The sequence below is a fragment of the Coregonus lavaretus genome (genome assembly GCF_964263955.1).
Source record: "Coregonus lavaretus genome assembly, contig: HAP1_SCAFFOLD_204, whole genome shotgun sequence".
NCBI classification, from domain to species: domain Eukaryota; kingdom Metazoa; phylum Chordata; class Actinopteri; order Salmoniformes; family Salmonidae; genus Coregonus; species Coregonus lavaretus.
The window spans coordinates 383,711-401,544 of NW_028163741.1; positions in this window are offsets into that span (position 1 = coordinate 383,711).

Here is a 17,834-nt window from a genome sequence, read left to right on the forward strand (position 1 = left end):
TATGCTTCCGCAGACATAGGGGAGCCAGCAGGCCAGAGGTGGATGAACGCAATGCCCTTGTTTGGGTGTAGGGACTGATCAGAGCCTGAAGGTACGGAGGTGCCGTTCCCCTCACAGCTCCGTAGGCAAGCACCATGGTCTTGTAGCAGATGCGAGCTTCAACTGGAAGCCAGCGGAGTGTGCGGAGGAGCGGGGTGACGTGAGAGAACTTGGGAAGGTTGAACACCAGACGGGCTGCGGCATTCTGGATGAGTTGTAGGGGTTTAATGACACAGGCAGGGAGCCCAGCCAACAGCGAGTTGCAGTAATCCAGACGGGAGATGACAAGTGCCTGGATTAGGACCTGTGCCGCTTCCTGTGTAAGGCAGGGTCGTACTCTCTGAATGTTGTAGAGCATGAACCTGCAGGATCGGGTCACCGCCTTGATGTTAGCGGAGAACGACAGGGTGTTGTCCAGGGTCACGCCAAGGCTCTTCGCACTCTGGGAGGAGGACACAATGGAGTTGTCAACCGTGATGGCGAGATCATGGAACGGGCAGTCCTTCCCCGGGAGGAAGAGCAGCTCCGTCTTGCCAAGGTTCAGCTTGAGGTGGTGATCCGTCATCCATACTGATATGTCTGCCAGACATGCAGAGATGTGATTCGCCACCTGGTTATCTGAAGGGGGAAAGGAGAAGATTAGTTGTGTGTCGTCTGCGTAGCAATGATAGGAGAGGCCATGTGAGGATATGACAGAGCCAAGTGACTTGGTGTATAGCGAGAATAGGAGAGGGCCTAGAACTGAGCCCTGGGGGACACCAGTGGTGAGAGCACGTGGTGCGGAGACAGCTTCTCGCCACGCCACTTGGTAGGAGCGACCGGGCAGGTAGGACGCAATCCAAGAGTGAGCCGCGCCGGAGATGCCCAGCTCGGAGAGGGTGGAGAGGAGGATCTGATGGTTCACAGTATCAAAGACAGCAGACAGGTCTAGAAGGACAAGAGCAGAGGAGAGAGAGTTAGCTTTAGCAGTGCGGAGAGCCTCCGTGACACAGAGAAGAGCAGTCTCAGTTGAATGACCAGTCTTGAAACCTGACTGGTTTGGATCAAGAAGGTCGTTCTGAGAGAGATATCAAGAGAGTTGGCTAAAGTAGTTTTGGAGAGAAAAGAAAGAAGGGATACTGGTCTGTAGTTGTTGACATCAGAGGGATCGAGTGTTGGTTTTTTGAGAAGGGGTGCAACTCTCGCTCTCTTGAAGACGGAAGGGACATAGCCAGCGGTCAAGGATGAGTTGATCAGCGAGGTGAGGTAAGGGAGAAGGTCACCGGAGATGGTCTGGAGAAGAGAGGAGGGGATATGGTCAAGCGGGCAGGTTGTTGGGCGGCCAGCCGTCACAAGTCGCAAGATTTTATCTGGAGAGAGAGGGGAGAAAGAAGTCAAAGCATAGGGTAGGGCAGTGTGAGCAGGACCAGCAGTGTCATTTGACTTAACAAACGAGGATTGGATGTCGTCAACCTTCTTTTCAAAATGGTTGACAAAGTCATCCACAGAGAGGGAGGAGGGTGGTGGAGGGGGAGGAGGATTCAGCAGGGAGGAGAAGGTGGCAAAGAGCTTCCTAGGGTTAGAGGCAGATGCTTGGAATTTAGAGTGGTAGAAAGTGGCCTTAGCAGCAGAAACAGATGAAGAAAATGTAGAGAGGAGGGAGTGAAAAGATGCCAGGTCCGCAGGGAGTCTAGTTTTCCTCAATTTCCGCTCGGCTGCCCGGAGCCCTGTTCTGTGAGCTCGCAATGAGTCATCAAGCCACGGAGCTGGAGGGGAGGACCGAGCCGGCCGGGAGGATAGGGGACATAGAGAGTCAAAGGATGCAGAAAGGGAGGAGAGGAGGGTTGAGGAGGCAGAATCAGGAGATTGGAGGGAGAAGGATTGAGCAGAGGGAAGAGATGATAGGATGGAAGAGGAGAGAGTAGCGGGAGAGAGAGAGCGAAGGTTGCGACGGCGCATTACCATCTGTGTAGGGGCAGAGTGAGTAGTGTTGGAGGAGAGCGAGAGAGAAAAGGATACAAAGTAGTGGTCGGAGACATGGAGGGGAGTTGCAGTGAGATTAGTAGAAGAGCAACATCTAGTAAAGATGAAGTCAAGCGTTTTGCCTGCCTTGTGAGTAGGGGGGGACGGTGAGAGGGTGAGGTCAAAAGAGGAGAGGAGTGGAAAGAAGGAGGCAGAGAGAAATGAGTCAAATGTAGACGTAGGGAGGTTGAAATCCCCCAAAACTGTGAAGGGTGAGCCATCCTCAGGAAAGGAACTTATCAAGGCGTCAAGCTCATTGATGAACTCTCCAAGGGAACCTGGAGGGCGATAGATGACAAGGATATTAAGCTTAAATGGGCTAGGGACCATCAGCAAAAAGTAGACATTTGACTTCAGTTTCTAGTAGGGTGAGGCCGGGTGCTGCAAACTGTTCTAGTGCCCTCACCAATTTGTTGAAATATAAGTTGAAGAGGGTGGGGCTTAAGCTCCATCCCTGTCTCACCCCACGGCCCTGTGGAAAGAAATGTGTGTGTTTTTTGCCTATTTTAACCGCACACTTGTTGTTTATGTACTTGGATTTTATAATGTTGTGTTTTTCCCCCAACACCACTTTCCATCAATTTGTATAGCAGACCCTGAGTCAAAAGCTTTTTTGAAATCAACAAAGCATGAGAAGACTTTGCCTTTGTTTTGTTTGTTTGTCAGTCAATTAGGGTGTGCAGGGTGAATACGTGGTCTGTCGTACGGTAATTTGGTAAAAAGCCAATTTGACATTTGCTCTGTACATTGTTTTCTCTGTGGAAATGTACGAGTCTGCTGTTAATGATAATGCAGAGGATTTTCCCAAGGTTGCTGTTGACGTATATCCTACGGTAGTTATTGGGGTCAAATTTGTCTCCACTTTTGTGGATTGGGGTGATCAGTCCTTGGTTCCAAATATTGGGGAAGATGCCAGAGCTGAGGATGATGTTAAAGAGTTTAAGTATAGTCAATTGGAATTTGTCGTCTGTATATTTTATCACTTCATTGAGGATACCATCAACACCACATGCCTTTTTGGGTTGGAGGGTTTGTATTTTGTACTGTAGTTCATTCAATGTAATTGGAGAATCCAGTGGGTTCTGATAGTCTTTAATAGTTGATTCTAAGATTTGTATTTGATCATTTATATGTTTTTGCTGTTTGTTCTTTGTTATAAGGCCAAAAAGATTGGAGAAGTGGTTTACCCATACATCTCCGTTTTGGATAGATAACTCTTTGTGTTGTTGTTTGTTTAGTGTTTTCCAATTTTCCCAGAAGTGGTTAGAGTTTATGGATTCTTCAATTACATTGAGCTGATTTCTGACGTGCTGTTCCTTCTTTTTCCATAGTGTATTTCTGTATTGTTTTAGTGATTCACCATAGTGAAGGCGTAGGCTCAGGTTTTCTGGGTCTATGTTTTTGGTTGGATATGTTTCTCAATTTCTTTCTTAGGTTTTTGCATTCTTCATCAAACCATTTGTCATTGTTATTAATTTTCTCCGGTTTTCTGTTTGAAATTTTTAGATTTGATAGGGAAGCTGAGAGGTTAAATATACTATTCAGGTTTTCTACTGCCAAGTTTACACCTTCACTATTACAGTGAAATGTTTTGTCCAGGAAGTTGTCTAAAAGGGATTTAATTTGTTGTTGACTAATTGTTTTTTGGTAGGTTTCCACGCTACTTTACTTCCATCTATAGCATTTCTTAATATTATTCAGTTCCTTTGACTTTGATGCCTCATGATTGAGTATTGCTCTGTTCAAGTAGGCTGTGATTTTGGCTGACTGAACGCTCTGAGAGATTCTGGGTTGAGGTCAGTGATAAAGTAGTCTACAGTACTACTGCCAAGAGATGAGCTATAGGTGTACCTACTGTAGGAGTCCCCTCGAAGCCTACCATTGACTATGTACATACCCAGCGTGCAACAAAGCTGCAGGAGTTGTGACCCGTTTTTGTTGGTTATGTTGTCGTAGTTGTGTCTAGGGGGGCATATGGGGGAGGGAATGCTGTCACCTCCAGGTAGGTGTTTGTCCCCCTGTGTGCTGATGGTGTCAAGTTCTTGTCCAGTTCTGGCATTTAGGTCGCCACAGACTAGTACATTTCCCTGGGCCTGGAAATGATTGATTTCCCCCTCCAGGATGGAGAAGCTGTCTTCATTAAAGTATGGGGAGTCTAGTGGGGTGATATAGTCAGCATACAGGAGGACATTTTTCTCTGTTGAGATCATTTCCTTTTGAATTTCTAGCCAAATGTAAAATGTTCCTGTTTTGATTAATATAATAGAGTGGGTTAGGTCTGCTCTATACCAAATTAGCATACCCCCTGAGTCCCTTCCCTGTTTCACACCTGGTCGTTTGGTGGATGGGACTACCAGCTGTCTGTAACCTAGAGGGCAACCAGTGGGTCCATCTCCTCTATACCATGTTTCTTGTAGGATGACAATTTCTGTATTTCTGATTTAGTCCAGGTTCCTGCTCTTTAGGCCAAAGGCAGATGACTTCAGGCCTTGGATATTCCAGGATGAGATAGTGAAGGCTTTGTGCTCCATAAAGTGTCCAATGTTGTTAGTCGTGTGGTTTGGCCTCAGACCAGTAAGTGTGTGCAGAGCTTGCTGAGCATCTGGTACATGCCATTTGCTTGGGCTAGTGTAAGAGTGGGGGTTGGGCATGTTTGCCTGCTCACGGCCTGGGCGTATGTGTGACTTTAAATAATAAATAATAATAATATGCCATTTAGCAGACGCTTTTATCCAAAGCGACTTACAGTCATGCGTGCATACATTTTTTTTTTTTGTGTATGGGTGGTCCCGGGGATCGAACCCACTACCTTGGCGTTACAAGCGCCGTGCTCTACCAGCTGAGCTACAGAGGACCACTTTCATGTCGAGGCCCTCTTTGCGGGAGTGGGGGGCATGGGGTGGGCATGAGGGGCATAGGTCTGATCTGAGGGGGCCTAAATGGGGTGTGGGCATGGTGGACTTTGGGGGGTGTTGATTGGTTGGGGTGGGGTTGTGGATGTGGCTGGAGGTGCTATGGTCTGGATGTAGGTCCTCTCGGCGTGGGTCCTCTATGTGTAGGTCCGGGAGAGTGTCTCGCTGGTCTGGGCTGGTCTGTTGATCTGTTGCTTGACACAACGGGCCAAGCAAGCTGTACAAACAAAATGGAAACATCACAGGACGTCTTATTTAATGAAAGGGGTTGCAGTCTGCCGTGAAGCGTTCATCCATGTATCGGGGTAAGAGTCTAGCTACAGTTTCAGATATTATACGTTCCAAATTTAGTCAGAAAGTCATTTTCATTGCTAGTTAAAGCGTACTGTTATCTAGCTAGCGGACGTTAGCTGGCTGGCTAGCTAGCTAACATTACGTGTATGATCTGTGTAGTAATATTATCTCAGAAAACCATTTGCATTGCTAGTTATAGCCTAATGTTAGCTAGCTAACTAACATTGAACCTAGTTGGTTAGCTTTAACTACTATGACAATCGGTTTGTATTGCTAGTGCTCAATGGATTGGGATTATGGTTCATTGTTTAGTTAACTAGCTAGCTACATGTCTAAACAAAAGACTCCACTTCATCAGATGATTACATGACCCATCAAGTTATCCAGGTGTGTCTGGCGGTGATTACCGCCATCTATTGTATAATAATGCTAAAATATTTGTATCTGGAATGTGTCTTTCCGCATCAGTAGAACACGCCTGACTCTCCTCCACCAGTAGTACAAGGAGAATGGTCTAGTGCCTCCCATCAAAAAGAGAGCTGGCCCAAACAAGCACAGGTTACACCTGAAGCACGAGGACTTGCAGCGAGTTGTGAAGTTCATCAACAACTACGCAGAGGATAATGCAATAGTATTACCAGGACGCCACCCAGGACACAAACTGCAGCCATCTCGAATCCCCTGTAGCTCAGTTGGTAGAGCATGGCACTTGCAACGCCAGGGTTGTGGGTTCGTTTCCCACGGGGGGCCAGTATGAAAATGTATGCACTCACTAACTGTAAGTCGCTCTGGATAAGAGAGTCTGTTAAATATGTAAAATGTAATGTGACAAAAGCGGCGGAGTGGAATCGATGACAACACTTGGTATGTAAAGCATAAACAACACATATTTTGATGAATTCATTTACCTCCAACATTATTGGCACTACATTTATTGATCTCACATTATGTGTGTATTTTTCAGAGGTACGTGTAGTCGGGCTGCCTTCCTTCAGGAATCTGTGGAGAGATGGCTGGTGTGGTGAAGGACAGCACTGTGACAGGGGTCAACATCCCACAGCTGGTTGGACTGGAGGATGGTACGGTGCTGGTGGAAAGCTATGGCAAAACTGCTCCAGCTCCTTCAGGTTGGATGGTTTCCGCTGGTGTACAGCAATCTTTAAGTCATACCACAGATTCTCAATTGGATTGAGGTCTGGGCTTTGACTAGGCTATTCCAAGACATTTAAATGTTTCCCTTTAATCCACTCGAGTGTTGCTTTAGCACTATGCTTAGGGTCATTGTCCTACTGGAAGGTGAACCTCCGTCCCAGTCTCAAATCTCTGGAAGACTGAAACAGGTTTCCCTTAAGAATTTCCCTGTATTTAGCGCCATCCATCATTACTTCAATTCTGACCAGTTTCCCAGTCCCTGCCGATAAAAAACATCCCCACAGCTTGATGCTGCCACCACTATGCTTCACGGGGATGTTGTTCTCGGGGTGATGAGAGGTGTTGGGTTTGCGCCAGACGTAGCGTTTTCCTTGATGGCCAAAAAGCTCAATTTTAGTCTCATCTGAGTACCTTCTTCCATATGTTTTGGGAGTCTCCCACATTGCTTTTGGCGAACACCAATCGTGTTTGCTTATTTGTGACACTTAGATTGCACACAGGTGGACTTTATTTAACTAATTATGTGACTTCTGAAGGTAATTGGTTGCACCAGATCTTATTTAGGGGCTTCATAGCAAAGGGGGTGAATACATATGCACGCACCACTTTTCCGTTATTTATTTTTTAGAAGTTATTTTTTTCATTTCACTTCACCAATTTTGACTATTTTGTGTATGTCCATTACATGAAATCCAAATAAAAATCTATTTAAATTACAGGTTGTAATGCAACAAAATAGGAAAAACACCAAGGGGGATGAATACTTTTGCAAGGCACTGTAATTACCTTGTGTATCACTAGTATCACTGATATCGTTATTGATATTGTTCTTGTACATACTGTATATTATTTTGTTCTTTCTCTACTGGCATTGACATTTTCTTTTTTGATATTGCTACTTTGCAAATATGCAAGTAACCATTTTACTGTACCGTTTACACGTTCTGTAGAGACCACTTAGCAAGATGTGGCTGGGGGTTATAGCATTTCTTTCACATGACACATCAATTTAGAAAAGTGTGTCTGGGTAAGCGTCATCTAATATTTTCATCTGGACACTTTGTTTTTGATATTGCTACTATGCAAATATTCAAGCAACCATTACATCTTCTGTATCCTGTGCATGTGACAAATAAACTTTGATTTTATTTGATATAGTGTGTGTTTACCAGAGACGGTACAGTGAAGAACAACTTGACCTGCACCAAAGTCAGATTAGGATAAAGGCCAAGGACTAGATAAAGTGTATTTTACCTGGAGTTTTTCTTTATTGTAGGCTGCTACTTTCACCACTTTTAGTCTTGGAATCTTTGGTTGTTTACTACCTTACTCACTCTGTTTAGCACATGGCCTCACGTGAATCCTTAAAGAGATGGGTGGGGCTAAGGCTTAAGAGGGTGTGAACGATGCTGAATGGGTGTAGACAAAGAAGAGCTCTCCAGTAGGTTTACCATTTTGTTTATCAACTTTCAAAAGTTTATCAACTTTCAAAGCAGAATTACTTTCCCATTGTTCCTCAACTGCAGTGTATTTTATACCATTCTGTATCTCTGAGTGTCTACTTTTATCCAATGTAAAAAACACAATTCAAGATTTTGCTAGGTTGATAGGACCGAATCCAGGTGGTGGGTCACATATTTGACTAAAACATAATAATTTATAGAGGTCCTGGATGGCAGGAAGCTTGGCCCCAGTGATGTACTGGGCTGTACGCACCACCCTCTGTAGTGCCTTGCGGTCAGTGGCCAAGCAGTTGTCATACCAAGCGGTGATGCAACCAGTCAGGATGCTCTCAATGGTGCAGCTGTATAACTTTTTGAGGATCTAAAGGACCCATGCCAAATCTTTTCTGTCTCTTGAGGGGGAATAGGCTTTGTCGTGCCCTCTTCACGACTGTCTTGGTGTGTTTGGACCATGATAGTTCGTTGGTGATGTGGACACCAACGAACTTGACACTCTCAACCTGCTCCACTAAAGCCCCGTTGATGAGAATGGGGTCGTGCTCAGTCCTCTTTTTTTTCCTGTAGTCCACAATCATCTCCTTTGTCTTGGTCACGTTGAGGGAGAGGTTGTTATCCTGGCACCACACGGCCAGGTCTCTGACCTCCTCCCTATATGCTGACTCATCGTTGTCGGTGATCAGGCCTACCACTGGTTGAGAGAATGCCAAGAGTGTGCAAAGCTGTCATCAAGGCAAAGGGTGGCTATGTGAAGAATCTCAAATATAAAATATATTTTGATTTGTTTAACACTTTTTTGGTTACTACATGATTCCCTATGTGTTATTTCATAGTTTTGATGTCTTCACTATTATTCTACAATGTAGAAAATAGTAAAAATAAAGAAAAACCCTTGAATGAGTAGGTGTGTCCAAACTTTTGACCGGTAGTGTATGTTGAAGAGGGTGCACCCCTGTCTTACCCCACGGCCCTGTGGAAAGAAATGTGTGTGTTTTTGCCAATTTTAACCGCACACTTGTTGTTTGTGTACATGGATTTTATAATGTTGTATGTTTCCCCCCCAACATCACTTTCCATCAATTTGTATAGCAGACCCTCATGCCAAATTGAGTCAAAAGCTTTTTTGAAATCAACAAAGCATGATAAGACTTTGCCTTTGTTTTGTTTTTTTGTTTGTCAATTAGGGTGTGCAGGGTGAATACGTGGTCTGTCTTATGGTAATTTGGTAAAAATCCTATTTGACATTTGCTCAGTACATTGTTTTCACTGAGGAAATGAACTAGTCTGCTGTTAATGATAATGCAGAGGATTTTCCCAAGGTTGCTGTTGAAACATATCCCACGGTAGTTATTGGGGTCAAATTTGTCTCCACTTTTGTGGATTGGGGTGATCAGTCCTTGTTTCCAAATATTGGGGAAGATGCCAGAGCTGAGGATGATGTTAAAGAGTTTGTGGTCTGTATATTTTAACATTTCATTTAGGATACTATCAACCCCACAGGCCTTTTTGGGTTGGAGGGTTTGTATTTTGTCCTGTAGTTCATCTCAGGTCTATCTCTATAATACAGTCGTGGTCAAAAGTTTTGAGAATGACACAAATATTGGTCTTCACAAAGTTTGATGCTTCAGTGTTTTTAGATATTTTTGTCAGATGTTACTATGGTATACTGAAGTATAATTACAAGCATTCCATAAGTGTCAAAGGCTTTTATTGACAATTACATTAAGTTTATGCAAAGAGTCAATATTTGCAGTGTTGACCCTTCTTTTTCAAGACCTCTGCAATCCGCCCTGGCATGGAGTCAATTCACTTCTGGGCCACATCCTGACTGATGGCAGCCCATTCTTGCATAATCAATGCTTGGAGTTTGTCAGAATTTGTGGGTTTTTGTTTGTCCACCCGCCTCTTGAGGATTGACCACAAGTTCTGTATGGGTGGTCCTCTGTAGCTCAGCTGGTAGAGCACGGCGCTTGTAACGCCAAGGTAGTGGGTTCGATCCCCGTGACCACCCATACACAAAAATGTATGCGCGCATGACTGTAAGTCGCTTTGGATAAAAGCGTCTGCTAAATGGCATATTATATTATATTATTATTCTCAATGGGATTAAGGTCTGGGGAGTTTCCTGGCCATGGACCCAAAATGTCGATGTTTTGTTCCCCGAGCCTCTTAGTTATCACTTTTGCCTTATGGCAAGGTGCTCCATCATGCTGGAAAAGGCGTTGGTCGTCACCAAACTGTTCTTGGATGGTTGGGAGAAGTTGCTCTCGGAGGATGTGTTGGTACAATTCTTTCTTCATGGCTGTGTTCTTAGGCAAAATTGTGAGTGATCCCACTCCTTTGGCTGAGAAGCAACCCAACAGATGAATGGTCTCAGGATGCTTAACTGTTGGCATGACACAGGACTGATGGTAGCGCTCACCTTGTCTTCTCCGGACAAGCTTTTTTTCTGGATACCCCAAACAATCGGAAAGGGGATTCATCAGAGAAAATGACTTTACCCCAGTCCTCAGCAGTCCAATCCCTGTACCTTTTGCAGAATATCAATCGGTCCCTGATGTTTTTCCTGGAGAGAAGTGGCTTCCTCGCTGCCCTTCTTGACACCAGGCCATCCTCCAAAAGTCTTCGCCTCACTGTGCGTGCAGATGCACTCACACCTGCCTGCTGCCATTCCTGAGCAAGCTCTGCACTGGTGGTGCCCCGATCCTGCAGCTGAATCAACTTTAGGAGACGGTTCTGGCACTTGCTGGACTTTCTTGGGCGCCCTGAAGCCTTCTTCACAACAATTGAACCTCTCTCCTTGAAGTTCTTGATGATTCGATTAATGATTGATTTAGGTTCAATCTTACTAGCAGCAATATCCTTGCCTGTGAAGCCCTTTTTGTGCAAAGCAATAATGACGGCACGTGTTTCCTTGCAGGTAATCATGGTTAACAGAGTAAGAACAATGATTTCAGCACGGCGCTTGTAACGCCAAGGTAGTGGGTTCGATCCCCGGGACCACCCATACACAAAAAAAAATGTATGCACGCATGACTGTAAGTCGCTTTGGATAAAAGCGTCTGCTAAATGGCATATTATTATTATTATTATTATTATTATTTCAAGCACCACCCTCCTTTTAAAGCTTCCAGTCTGTTATTCTAACTCAATCAGCATGACAGAGTGATCTCCAGCCTTGTCCTCGTCAACACTCTCACCTGTGTTAACGAGAGAATCACCGACATGATGTCAGCTGGTCCTTTTGTGGCAGGGCTGAAATGCAGTGTAAATGTTTTTTTGGGATTAAGTTCATTTTCATGGCAAAGAGGGACTTTGCAATTAATTGCAATTCATCTGATCACTCTTCATAACATTCTGGAGTATATGCAAATTGCCATCATAAAAACTGAGGCAGCAGACTTTGTGAAAATTAGTATTTGTGTCATTCTCAAAACTTTTGACCACGACTGTATACTACTATTGATACCAGAACACATTGACCTTATTCTCACACATTGAAACATTTGCTTTTATTAGTCCATTGTAATAGTCAGCGTGTTAACTTTTCAGCTGCGCTCCAAATCGTTTTGAAATGGGAGCATCTCTCAATCTCTTTCCCTCTCTCTCGCTCTCTCTCTCTCTCTCTCTCACAGTCCTCCCCTCCCTCTCTCTCTCTCTCTCTCTCATAGTCCTCCCCTCCCTCTCTCTCTCTCTCTCTCTCTCTCATAATCCTCCCCTCCCTCTCTCTCTCTCTCTCTCTCTCTCTCATAGTCCTCCCCTCTCTCTCTCTCTCTCTCTTTCTCTCTCTCTCATAGTCCTCCCCTCTCTCTCTCTCTCTCCTGCCTGAGTGGTTTATTTGTTTTATTGTGTAGTTGCAGAGGGACCCGAGTTTCAGCTTTGAAGTTGTGAGCAATTGCAGGACCCTTGGCTTGTGTACACTCAGTTCACACGCCAGAGATAGAGGGAGAGGAGAGGAGAGGAGCGTGAGAGGGCAGAAAGGAGAGGAGAAAGTGGGAGGAGAGAGGAGAGAGGAGAAAGTGGGCCCGCCCATGTATTTAAAAGCAGTCCTTGTATTGCTCAACAGAGTCAGATTGTAGCTCCGTTTATTGCAGTTTGCATCTAATTTCTGAAATTCAAGGAAACCTCTGTAAAATGTGGAAAATGTATGCTGATAACACACAGACAACCTTTAGAAAAGGGAACAATCCCTTGATAAACATTTGACTTTTAAATTCCTCTGTACCGTGACAAATATACATTGTAAATGTTTGAATTTATTGCTGGGGATGGACTAAGGCTAACTGATATTTCAGCTGATTATAATGATGAGTTGTAGTAGGCTACATACAGTATTTGATGGTAGTTTAACAATGAGTTGGTCGTGAAAAGTAAGATTGAGGGTTTTTGTCCATATGGCTGAGGGAGTAGAGGTGTTAACATTCTCTCCTAGACCAGAGGGGTGTGTGTGTATTTGTATGTGTGTGTGTGTGCATATGTGAATGTGTGCGTGTGGCCTGTTTGTGTGTGTGTGTGTGTGTGTGTGTGTGTGTGTGTGTGTGTGTGTGTGTGTGTGTGTGTGTGTGTGTGTGTGTGTGTGTGTGTGTGTGTGTGAGAGAGAGAGAGAGGCGCAACACCTCTGTCTAAGATCTCTCAAACCACTAACGTTCAGGCTAACGACATTGAGTTGAAAATAAACACAGGAAATAAAAAAAGGTCAAAGACACAAACTAGACAACAGATGAACAATAAAACAAACAGTACACCTTGAGTGGGTTGCTCTGAAGGAAAACTATGCTCAACTGAGGTAGAGGTGGTTAAAAATATGTTTATAAAGTTATAGTTTGAACGAAAATGTACTCTTAGCAGTGCAGTAAATGTACTCTTAGCAGTGCAGTAAATGTACTCTTAGCAGTGCAGTAAATGTACTCTTAGCAGTATTCATAGTTCAAGTGTGGTTCATGTCATGTCACAAGAGTCAACCAGTAATCTTTCTACATTTGATAGACGCGTGTGGGCCCTTGAACCCAGACTTCTTGCCTTCTTCTCCAGCCTTCTGTATAAGCGGCCACAGTTTCTCCCTGGCGGTATCAGAGCCTGTCCCATGATATTGACAGTTTTCCTGCAAATAGTCTGTTATGAAGCTTTTTGGACCTAGACTTGGTGCTCCAGTACCGCTTGCCATGCGGTAGCAGAGAGAACAGTCTATGACTAGGGTGGCTGGGGTCTTTGACAATTTTTAGGGCCTTCCACCGCCTGGAATAGCCTGGTATAGAGTTCCTGGAGGGCAGGAAGCTTGGCCCCAGTGATGTACTGGGCCGTATGCACTACCCTCTCGATGGTGCAGCTGTATAACTTTTTGAGGATCTGAGGACCCATGCCAAATCTTTTCAGTCTCTTGAGGGGGAATAGGCTTTGTCGTGCCCTCTTCACGACTGTCTTGGTGTGTTTGGACCATGATAGTTTGTTGTTGATGTGGACACCAAGGAACTTAACGCTCTCAACCTTCTCCACTACAGCCCGTCGATGAGAAAGGGGGCGTGCTCAATCCTCTTTTTTCCCTGTAGTCCACAATCATCTCCTTTGTCTTGGTCACGTTGAGGGAGAGGTTGCTCTCCTGGCACCACACGGCCAGGTCTCTGACCTCCTCCCTATAGGCTGTCTCATCGTTGTCGGTGATCAGGCCTACCACTGTTGTGTTGTCAGCAAACTTAATGATTGTGTTGGAGTCGTGCCTGCCCATGCAGTCATGGGTGAACAGGGAGTACAGGAGGGGACTGAGCACGCACCCCTGAGGGGCCCCCGTGTTGAGGATCAGAGTGGCGGATGTGTTGTTACCTACCCTTACCACCTGGGGGCGGCCCGTCAGGAAGTCCAGGATCCAGTTGCAGAGGGAGGTATTTAGTCCCAGTGTCCTTAGCTTAGTGATGAGCTTTGAGGGCACTATGCTGTTGAACGCTGAGCTGTAGTCAATTAATAGCATTCTCACGTTGTGTTTCTCTTGTCCAGGTGGGAAAGGGCAGTGTGGAGTGCAATAGAGATTGCATCATCTGTGGATCTGTTGGGGCGGTATGCAAATTGGAGTGGGTCTAGGGTTTCTGGGATGATGGTGTTGATGTGAGCCATGACCAGCCTTTCAAAGCGCTTCATGGCTACAGACGTGAGTGATACGGGTCTCTAGTCATTTAGACAGGTTATCTTAGTGTCCTTGGGCACGGGGACAATGGTGGTCTGCTTGAGACATGTTGTTATACAGACTCAGTCAGGGACAGGTTGAAAATGTCAGTGAAGACACTTGCCAGTTGGTCAGCGCATGCTCGGAGTACACGTCCTGGTAATCCGTCTGGCCCCGCGGCCTTGTGAGGGTTGACCTGCTTAAAGGTCTTACTGGGGCTAGACTGGGGCTGGGCTGGGACTGGGCTGGGACTGGGGCTGATCTAGTCTGAGGCTGGGGCTGAGGCTGGGGCTGGGCTGAGGCTGGGCTGGGACTGGGCTGGGACTGGGGGATGGGCTAAGGCTGGGGCTAGACTGGGGCTGGGCTGAGGCTGGGCTGGGACTGGGGCTGGGGGATGGGCTAAGGCTGGGGCTAGACTGGGGCTGGGGCTGAGGCTGGGGCTGGGCTGAGGCTGGGCTGGGACTGGGCTGGGACTGGGGGATGGGCTAAGGCTGGGGCTAGACTGGGGCTGGGCTGAGGCTGGGCTGGGACTGGGGCTGGGGGATGGGCTAAGGCTGGGGCTAGACTGGGGCTGATCTAGTCTGAGGCTGGGGCTGAGGCTGGGGCTGAGGCTTGGCTGGGGCACACAGAACTACACTCCAACCCCCACTCCAACCCCCACTCCAACCCCCACTCCCACCCCCACTCCAACCCCCACTCCAACCCCCACTCCAACCCCCACTCCCACCCCCACTCCAACCCCCACTCCCACCCCCACTCCAACCCCCACTCCCACCCCCACTCCAACCCCCACTCCAACCCCCACTCCCACCCCCACCCCCACTCCAACCCCCACTCCCACCCCCACTCCCACCCCCACTCAACCCCCACTCCCACCCCCTTCCAACCCCCACTCCCACCCCCACTCCCACCCCCACTCCAACCCCCACTCCAACCCCCACTCCAACACCCACTCCAACCCCCACTCCCACCCCCACTCCCACCCCCACTCCAACCCCCACTCCAACCCCCACTCCCACCCCCACTCCCACCCCCACTCCAACCCCCACTCCCACCCCCACTCCAACCCCCACTCCCACCCCCACTCCAACCCCCACTCCCACCCCCACTCCAACCCCCACTCCCACCCCCACTCCAACCCCCACTCCCACCCCCACTCCCACCCCCACTCCAACCCCCACTCCAACCCCCACTCCCACCCCCACTCCCACCCCCACTCCCACCCCCACTCCAACCCCCACTCCCACCCCCACTCCAACCCCCACTCCAACCCCCACTCCCACCCCCACTCCAACCCCCACTCCAACCCCCACTCCAACCCCCACTCCCACCCCCACTCCAACCCCCACTCCCACCCCCACTCCAACCCCCACTCCCACCCCCACTCCAACCCCCACTCCCACCCCCACTCCAACCCCCACTCCCACCCCCACTCCAACCCCCACTCCCACCCCCACTCCCACCCCCACTCCAACCCCCACTCCCACCCCCACTCCAACCCCCACTCCAACCCCCACGCCAACCCCCACTCCAACCCCCACTCCCACACTCTTCCAAACCAACACCACCAGTACACACTGGTACAGATGTTGGAATAGGTCACCAAGGATATCGGCTCAATTCAATATCTATCTCACTTCGTAATGGGTTAGTAAGCCTTTGATGACATGGCTGTGTGTCTGTGTGTGTGTGTGTGTGTGTGTGTGTGTCTGTATGTGTGTGCCTGTCTGTGTGTGTGTGTGTGTGTGTGTGTGTGTGTGTGTGTGTCTGTATGTGTGTGTCTGTCTGTGTGTGTGTGTCTTCTAGTCTGGCTCCTCTAACACCCTCACAGTGTGTTGCTGTCAGATGGTACAATCAGGAACATGTGGGTGATGATGTCAGATGATATAATCAGGAACATGTGGGTGATGATGTCAGATGATATAATCAGGAACATGTGGGTGATGAGGTCAGATTATATAATCAGAAACATGTAGGTGATGATGTCAGATGATATAATCAGGAACATGTGGGTGATGATTTCAGATTATATAATCCTAAACGTGGGTGATGATGTCAGATGGTATAATCAGGAACATGTGGGTGATGATGTTAGATGGTATAATCAGGAACATGTGGGTGATGATGTCAGATGATATAATCAGGAACATGTGGGTAATGATGTCAGATTATATAATCAGAAACATGTAGGTGATGATGTCAGATGATATAATCAGGAACATGTGGGTGATGATGTCAGATTACATAATCAGAAACATGTAGGTGAGGATGTCAGATGATATTATCAGGAACATGTGGGTGATGATGTCAGATTATATAATCCGAAACGTGGGTGGGTAATGATGTCAGATGGTATAATCAGGAACATGTGGGTGATGGTGTTAGATGGTATAATCAGGAACATGTGGGTGATGATGTCAGATGGTATAATCAGGAACATGTGGGTGATGATGTCAGATGGTATAATCAGGAACATGTGGGTGATTATGTCAGATGATATAATCAGGAACATGTGGGTGATGATGCCAGATGGTATAATCAGGACATGTGGGTGATGATGTCAGATGATATAATCAGGAACATGTGGGTGATGATGTCAGATGGTACAATCAGGAACATGTGGGTGATGATGTCAGATGGTACAATCAGGAACATGTGGGTGATGATGTCAGATGATATAATCAGGAACATGTGTGTGATGATGTCAGATGATATAATCAGGAACATGTGGGTGATGATGTCAGATGGTACAATCAGGAACATGTGGGTGATGATGTCAGATGATATAATCAGGAGCATGTGGGTGATGATGTCAGATTATATAAGCAGAAACATGTGGGTAATGATGTCAGATATAATCAGTAACATATGGGTGATGATGTCAGATGGTATAATCAGGAACATATGGGTGATGATGTCAGATGATATAATCAGGAACATGTGGGTGATAATGTCAGATTTTATAATCCGAAACATGGGTGATGATGTCAGATGGTATAATCAGGAACATGTGGGTGATGATGTCAGATGGTATAATCAGGAACATGTGGGTGATGATGTTAGATGGTATAATCAGGAACACATGGGTGATAATGTCAGATGATATAATCAAGAACCGGTGCTTATATATTAGCAGACCCAGATCAATACAACAAAACACATGCTTGGTTTGGTCAACATAATTAAATCCATACATTCCACTATTAAAAACTAGACACAGCTATGTGTGTAGGTGATTGGTATATATATTTTTTTTATTCATCAATACTTTGTTTCGTTAATCATGTCAGCTACTATATAGTATGTAGAGAGTTAATTGGTTGAACATGTTGTCAGCTAGCTTCATGCTCATTTTAGGACAGAAAACACCCTGAATAGCAATGGATTTGACCTAAATTACCTATCCATTGGATACAGCAGGATATCACTCTGCCCAACCCTACTGTAGAAAGGTTGGGAGGAAGGGGTGAGGGAGGAAGGGGTGAGGGAGGAAGTTAAAAGAGTGAAAAAGTAACATGTGGTAACTGCCCTGCCATTACATCCTCCCCTGGTACTAGGAGTTCCCCCTCAACAGCAAGCTCAGCACACAGCACAGTTAGACATGTTTCCACCCAGCCTCAGCTCTGGTTTCAAGTAGTGTTTGTTTTCTTTCAAATACTCTGAGAGTTTGACTAAGCCTGCATGGAGTGTCAGATGGGTAGGTTTTGCACTTTTGGGACTATTCCATCGATTCCATTTCAACAGGAAAGCTCAATCGAGCACGGCTAAGGTATTGAGGTATTTGAAAGAAAACAATTACTACTTGAACCTAGGTGGTGTGGT